The sequence below is a fragment of the Myotis lucifugus genome, unplaced genomic scaffold (assembly GCF_000147115.1).
Source record: "Myotis lucifugus unplaced genomic scaffold, Myoluc2.0 scaffold_1233, whole genome shotgun sequence".
In the NCBI taxonomy this organism is placed as follows: Eukaryota; Metazoa; Chordata; class Mammalia; order Chiroptera; family Vespertilionidae; genus Myotis; species Myotis lucifugus.
In genome coordinates this window covers 46,081-52,721 of record NW_005872281.1, presented here as the reverse complement: position 1 = coordinate 52,721, position 6,641 = coordinate 46,081, and positions in this window count along the sequence as shown.

Genomic DNA, 6,641 nt, shown 5'->3' with positions numbered 1-6,641 from the left:
ACCACTGCTTGGCAAACAGTGTTTATCGCAGGGCTGCTCCCCGGCTTGTGAAGAGGTTGCGAACACAGCACTTGGCATGAAGCAGCTGCGCATGGGCATGGGGGTGCAGCCAGGGTGGCCATTAGGGTGTCAGGTGACGAGGAGCACAAGGGCCCCGAGGGAAGGTCAGAACGCAGCAGCCCTGGACAATTCTTACCGGCGTAGGCATCACTGTGCATGCATGTGTGCCTGTGTACGGGTCCGCGTGTGTGCCTGTGTGTGTGTCCGTGTGTGTGCCTGTGTGCATGTCTGTGCCTGTGTGTGTCCGTGTGCGTGCCTGTGTGTGTGTCCGTGTGTGCGCCTGTGTGCATGTCCGTGTGTGTGCCTGTGTGTCTATGTGTGTGTCTGTGTGTGTGCCCATGTGTATGACCGTGTGCATGTGTGCATGTGTGTGCTTTGTGTGCATGTCTGTGTGTGTGCCTGTGTGTGTCCGTGTGTGTGCATGTGTGTGTCTGTGTGTATCCATGTGTGTGCCTGTGTGTGTCCGTGTGTGTGCCTGTGTACATGTCCATGTGTGCCCATGTGCATGCCCGTGTGTGCCCATGTGTATGACCATGTGCATGTGTGTCTGTGTGCATGGTTGTGTGTGCATGGCCATGCATGTGTGAATGCACGTCTGTGTGCACGCATGTCTGTGTGCCCTCGTGCATGTGTGTGCGTTCATTTGTGCACGTGCGTGCGTGTGTGCTATCCCACAGTTAGGTTTAAACGTTATTCAGGTGACACTGAAAAGCCCCTGGGAGGAGGTGAGGCAGGGCCTCGGGACACTTGGTGAGACGGGGCTGTGGGCGAGCCCCTCCGGGCCAGGGCCGCTCTGCCCACGTCAGGCCCAGGCTCACCCAGGACGGGTGTGGCTGCGACTTCTGTGGGCAGAGGATGGAGGGTTCCTGTTTCCCACCCAGGAATGGCCGTGGCCCTGTGGCCCCAGCCTCTGGTAAGGATGCTCCCAGGCCCAGGACACGGGGGCCCTCCTGGCACACACCCCGTCTTGCTCACAGCCACACCGACCAGATGAGCTGTTTGCAGTGAGGGTGTTTGTGCAGAATCACTCCCCCAAACCGCAGCGTAAGCTCCGCTCTGCTCCCAGCAGCTGCGCTGGCCTAGCCTGCGAACGGCTCCTTCTGGAATCTGCTTCGATGACAAACAATCGGCCTGAATGACACCACGGAGGACAAAGGGTGATCCCTCGGGACGTTGATAATCGGGCCATTGCCCCCCTGCTTTTCCCCGCACGTGCCTTCTAAGCACTTCACTTCGTTGCGACCACAGTCGATGCAGAATGTTGCATGTGTTAAACATCCGTGTCCTGGTGGCCGCAGCGGAGGCCTCTGTCACCGCAGCAGCGTAACTGTGCCTTTTCAGACTTCCTCCTTCGCGTGCCTCTGCTTTGGAGCCGAGCGCTGGGCCACGCTCGGTGTCGCCCTGTGGCCACGCCCCAGCGGCACCACCGAGACGGTCCTGGGGGCTGCTGGCAGGTTTGCCGAGCTCCGGGGCCCTCGGAGCGGGTGGCGGTCCTTGCCCAGGGGGCCGTCCCTTCAGATGCTCCGGGGTTCACCCAGCTGCAAGAGAGTGGCCTTGCCCCCACCCCATGAGCCGCTTCGCTTCCTCCGGCCTTTGTGGTGGCCTCGGTTTGGCCCTATGACCACGAATGACGGCCGCCCTTTGTGGGCACTCCCAGCCCTGCTCGCTCGCTCGCTCGCTCGTCCTCTGAAACGGCAGCGGTTGCCCGGAGCCTTTGTTGTCTTGGTCTTTCTTTCCCGCATTCGGAAGGACAGGACTTTTCTCTCGGAGTGAGTCCCGCTCCGCAGCCCCTGGCACGCGAAGGTCTGAGAAGTGAAACGTTCGCATTATCTGTCGGAGTGGATTTCTGCCCCCAGAACCCTATTCAACTCATTTTGCAGGATGTGCTCTAAGGCAGGCAGGCTCTGCAGAGGGGCCCGGCCGGCTGGGCGGGCGGAGGGAAGTGGCATCTCACAGGGAAATGAGTCGGGGAGGCTGCACCCAGGGGGAGCTGCGTCATGGGGGCGGGGGGAGGGCTGTGTCGTGGGGGTGACCCTGCTTCTCAGTCTGAATCCTCGCTCTGAAAATGAGAGGCGTCTGGGCTTAAGTAAATCCTGTGCCGAGTGCTGTGGGGGAGCTGCCCAGGTGCTGGGGTGGGCAGGGCCGGTGCCCGCGGGGCTACACGTGCCGGAGGCAGCCAAGGGCTGCAGAGCTCGATTCTTGCACTTTCCTGGTGGGGAGTCTGCACGCCCAGAGCAGGCCCCCTGGTTTCTTTCTTGACAAGCAATATGCTGTTTGGATATTTTTAACAACGTGGCACAAACGTCACGTGTCTGATTCTTCTGTGATTGAGCATTTACATTCGGGGACTGCAAACCAGCTGCTCTTTCTTCCTACAAACCCCACTGCCCTTGGGAGAGATTCTCCTCCTGAGGACTGAGGGCTCGGCCTGGCCGGGAGCCGCGTCCGGAGGGGCGGGGCTGGGCCCAGGCCGCCCTGTCGCCTCTGCTCCTGTCTCCCTGAGGAGACCCGGGAGCCTCGGCCCAGCTCAGTGCCCGCGCGTTCCCTGTGCGCCAGCATGTCGGGTCTTCCCGCACATTCACCCTCCAAACCCCCTTAACTCGAGCAGCGGTGACCATCGTCCCACTTTACGACGACAAACTGAGTCAAAGCTGCAGAGCTGTGGGGCAGACCAGACAGCCGGGCCCGTCCCTGCCGTCGGCCCTGGTCGGCCGTGTGGACCTGCGTCTGTCTTGGGCTGTTTTCCCTCCACAGACAGTGGGCTTCCTGCTCCTGAGACACAGTGACTCCCGAGCACCTGCCCCCCAGGAGCCGCTGCGCACGGACGCTGCTCCGTGGAGAGGGACCTGCAAGGCCTGTCCCTCTCCCGTGGGGCCTGCCCTTCTCTCACTGGGTCCTCACAGCTTCCTCGGCACCGGCGGACCCTACACCGAATGGGGTGCAGAGCAGGCACAGGGGCGGCGGCGCATCTCCGGGGAAAGCATCCTGGAGACACATCCTGCCGGGGGCCAGAAATAAGTGCTCTCCCTCCGCGCTCGGGGGAATGTATGGGGGGGGGGGGGTTACTTCACACACATTGGCTTTCTCCCTCCTGCAGAGCAGGCATTGGGGCCCGGCAGTGGCTCAGTGGTTAGAACATCAGCCTGCACACCGAAGGGGCACAGGCTCGATCCCGACCCCGGTCCGGGTGCAGGCGGGAGGCAAGAGTCGATGCGTATCCCTCACAGCGATGCTTCTCTGCCTGTCTCTGTCTCTCAATATCAATGGGAAAAAACATCCTCCGGTCGGCATTGGTCAGCCTCCCGTGGGAGTGACCCATGACCTTGGATGACCTGTGACCTCAGTGTCGGGAGAGGCGCCCAGGTCGGCCAAGGACCCAGCCCGAGTACCGCCGCTCTCGTGTGGTCGGGTCTGCGGGGGACAGAGGACAGCCCAGCAGAGCCATTGAAGGGACGCGGGCGCTGGCTGAGCCCACGTGTGGGTCTGTCTGTCACCAAAGGCTTCCTTTTGTTGAACCCCCTTCTCCTCCCGCAGTCACGCCTCACGGTGGCCGTCCCCCGCCTGACCCCGCGAAGGCAGCGACTTCTCTGTAAACGCGAGGGCCTCCCGTGGGGGCTTTCCTGAGCGGCGCTGTCTCGGCTCCCACACGCCCCTTTCTGTGAAGGGAGTCGGTCTGGATCTCAAACGTCGTCTAAGATTCATTGAGACAAGGGTCTGCGGCCTGCACTCCTGTGCAGCCGAGGGCGTGACAGCCAGGCAACGCCCAGGGCCGGCCACCGGGAGCGCGTGGGCCCCAGGAGGCATCGCGGGCGCTGGCCGCTAGCCCCTCGGGCAGCCTGTGGTTTCCTTTTTGTGTCTCCGGAACCTTAACCCGGGACTTTGTGTTGGTTTTGCCCCTTCGGTTGCTGCCAGGATTATAAATTGGGAAAATGTGAAACCAGAACCGGCCTGTCTCCACGTTTCCTCGGCGTGTGGTTTTGCGGTTGGTTCCGCTCCAGTGGGACGTCCTCCACGGGTGGCCCAGCCCTGCGTTCCGGGCTCACTGAGCAGAGCGTCACCCACAGAGCAGGCACCTTGGCGAAGGCAGCTCTCACCGCTGTGTTTCCGTGGCGCATAAGAAACACCGGCGCTGGCCGGGAGCGGGCAGGGTGATGGCGGCTGTGCCCGGGCGGGAGCAGTGCCGTGAGCCTCAAATCACCTCAGGGTGTTGGCGCCCAGCCCACGCATTCGGTTGTTGCCAGGGGTCAGAGGGTCACGCCTCCATTTGTCACCCTGTGGACTGCGATTGCCTTTCAGGGACAGACGGCACCTTTAGGATGGCTGTGGCCCTCACTGGCCCCGTCGGGGGTGGGCCCAGCTTGAGCTGTCCAGTCCGCTCACACCAGTCGCTGTGTCCAGAGGTGCGGCTGCAGAAGGCAATCTTCACAGAAGCCGGCCCCGGGAGTGCTGAGCCGGCGCTCCGCCTTCTCGGCTGGGCAGACAGGGCCTGTCTACGCTGTTCTCTGTTTTAAAGACAAGTTAGCTTTTCCTTAGCGTCAATGTCCAAGAAACAGTACAGAGGAAACATGGAAATTCTGTTGCCAATCCACAAGCTGTAAGCAACCAGAGGACTTACCTCTCTCAGCGATGCTCACAGCGATCCCGGAAGACAACGCGAGCCACGCGGGACACCTGAAGGCAGAGGGGCGGCTGCTTCCCGCTGCACCCCTGGGACACCTGAGGTGCCTGTGACTGTCGGGGAGGGCCGTGCGGCAGAGAGGAGGGGGCGCGGCCGTGTCCCCGAGGCGTGCCTGCCGCGTGGAGGGACTCTGTGCTGCGGGCCGATGGAGAGCCGGGGAGATCCCCATCCCATAAGGCGGCGTTCAAAGTCAAGGCTCCGAGTCCCCCCGTTTGTCGCAGACAGACAGCTGTGGCCTCTGTGTCGGCACCAGGTGGCAGGCCCTGGGCCCCGGCCGGGTGTGCAGCCGGCCTCCAGCACTGCTACTCTGAAGCCAACACAGGGAGTGGTTGCCGCCGCCTCTCCTGTGCCTGTACCATGCTCATGCCACTGCCCATGACAAGGATGAGTGTGTTGTCCCTTCCCACGTCCCAGATGAGGGCGACAAGGCAGCGGAAGCCCTGGCACCGGAGGGGCAAAGGGCATGGCCGCCTGCTGTCTTCCCACCTCGGGTGCTCAGAGCCCGGCCGGGACGCACCTTGTTCTCACGAAATCCCAGGAAAGCTCAGCCCTGAGCCCCAGCCCGGGCAGCAGCTGGGCTGCACACAGGTGCAAACCACAGGCCTGGGACACGGAAAGCCGTCCTGCAGGTGACCACGCTGTCCCTGGACAAGGAAAGCCTGCAACCCAGGCATGTGCCACACCAGCGAGGGCACGTAACCTTTTCTTGACAGAGTTTAACTTTGCCGGCCCCAGTCACGTGATGCCTTCCCAAGCAGAACAGGGAGTTCACGGCACGGTGTTAGAATGCTTCCAAAGGCCCTGTTGTATGGAGACGTGCTGGGCACTCGGCTAGTAGCCCGCGAACCTGAGCACTATAGGCCGGTGCTGTGTGGGCCACATCGTCCCCGCCACGTCCTCTCCGCCACGACGTGTTAGGGTGTCACCTGTGGACAAGACACGGAGTGAGCTGACTGGCGCCTCTCTGGCCCCACCCTGAGATTGCCCCTTAAACATAGAAAGCAAACTTTCCCGTCAGCCGTGCACTTTCCTTCCCGTGCGCCTTTACTCACTCTCTGCTGTGCGGGCTTTTATCCGTTTGGTGGTGTTTGGGGGGAAAGGGAAGACCCGAAAAGAATTGTGTGTTTTTCCTGAACCCCTGACTTGGGACCAGTTTCCATATCTCGGCCCACAATGCAAATCCCCACCCCCGCCCCGGGCCACGTCCCAACAGCAAAGGAAAGGCGTCTGCACGAAGCGTGGTTGTGAGGCGAGTCGGGGTGACCACAGCGATGGCTGGGGCCCTTTTTCTGAATCTGTGTGTGCGTGCAGTGTGTGTGTATCTCTATGGATTGTGCATTGTGTATGTGTATATATCTCTATGTGTATGAATCTGTGTGTGCGTGTAGGTATATGAGTATCTGGGGGGTGTATCTGGTCTGTGCAGCATGTGTGTGTGTGTGTGTGTGTGTGTGTGTGTGTGTGTGTGGTCTGTGCTGTGTGCATATGTGTGTGTGTGTGTGTGTGTGGTCTGTGCTGTGTGTGTGTGTGTGTGTGGTCTGTGCAGTGTGTGTGTGTGTGGTCTGTGCTGTGTGTGTCTGTGTGTGTGTGTGGTCTGTGCTGTGTGTGTGTGGTCTGTGCTGTGTGTGTGTGGTCTGTGCTGTGTGTGTGTGTGTGTGTGTGGTCTGTGCTGTATATGTGTATATGTGTGTGTGTGTGCGTGGTCTGTGCTGTGTGTGTGTGTGTGGTCTGTGCTGTGTGTGTGTGTGTGGTCTGTGCTGTGTGTGTGTGTGTGTGTGTGTGTGGTCTGTGCTGTGTGTGTGTGTGTGCATGGTCTGTGCTGTGTGTGTGTGTGTGTGTGCGTGGTCTGTGCTGTGTGTGTATGTCTGTGTGTGTGTGTGTGTGGTCTGTGCTGTGTGTGTGT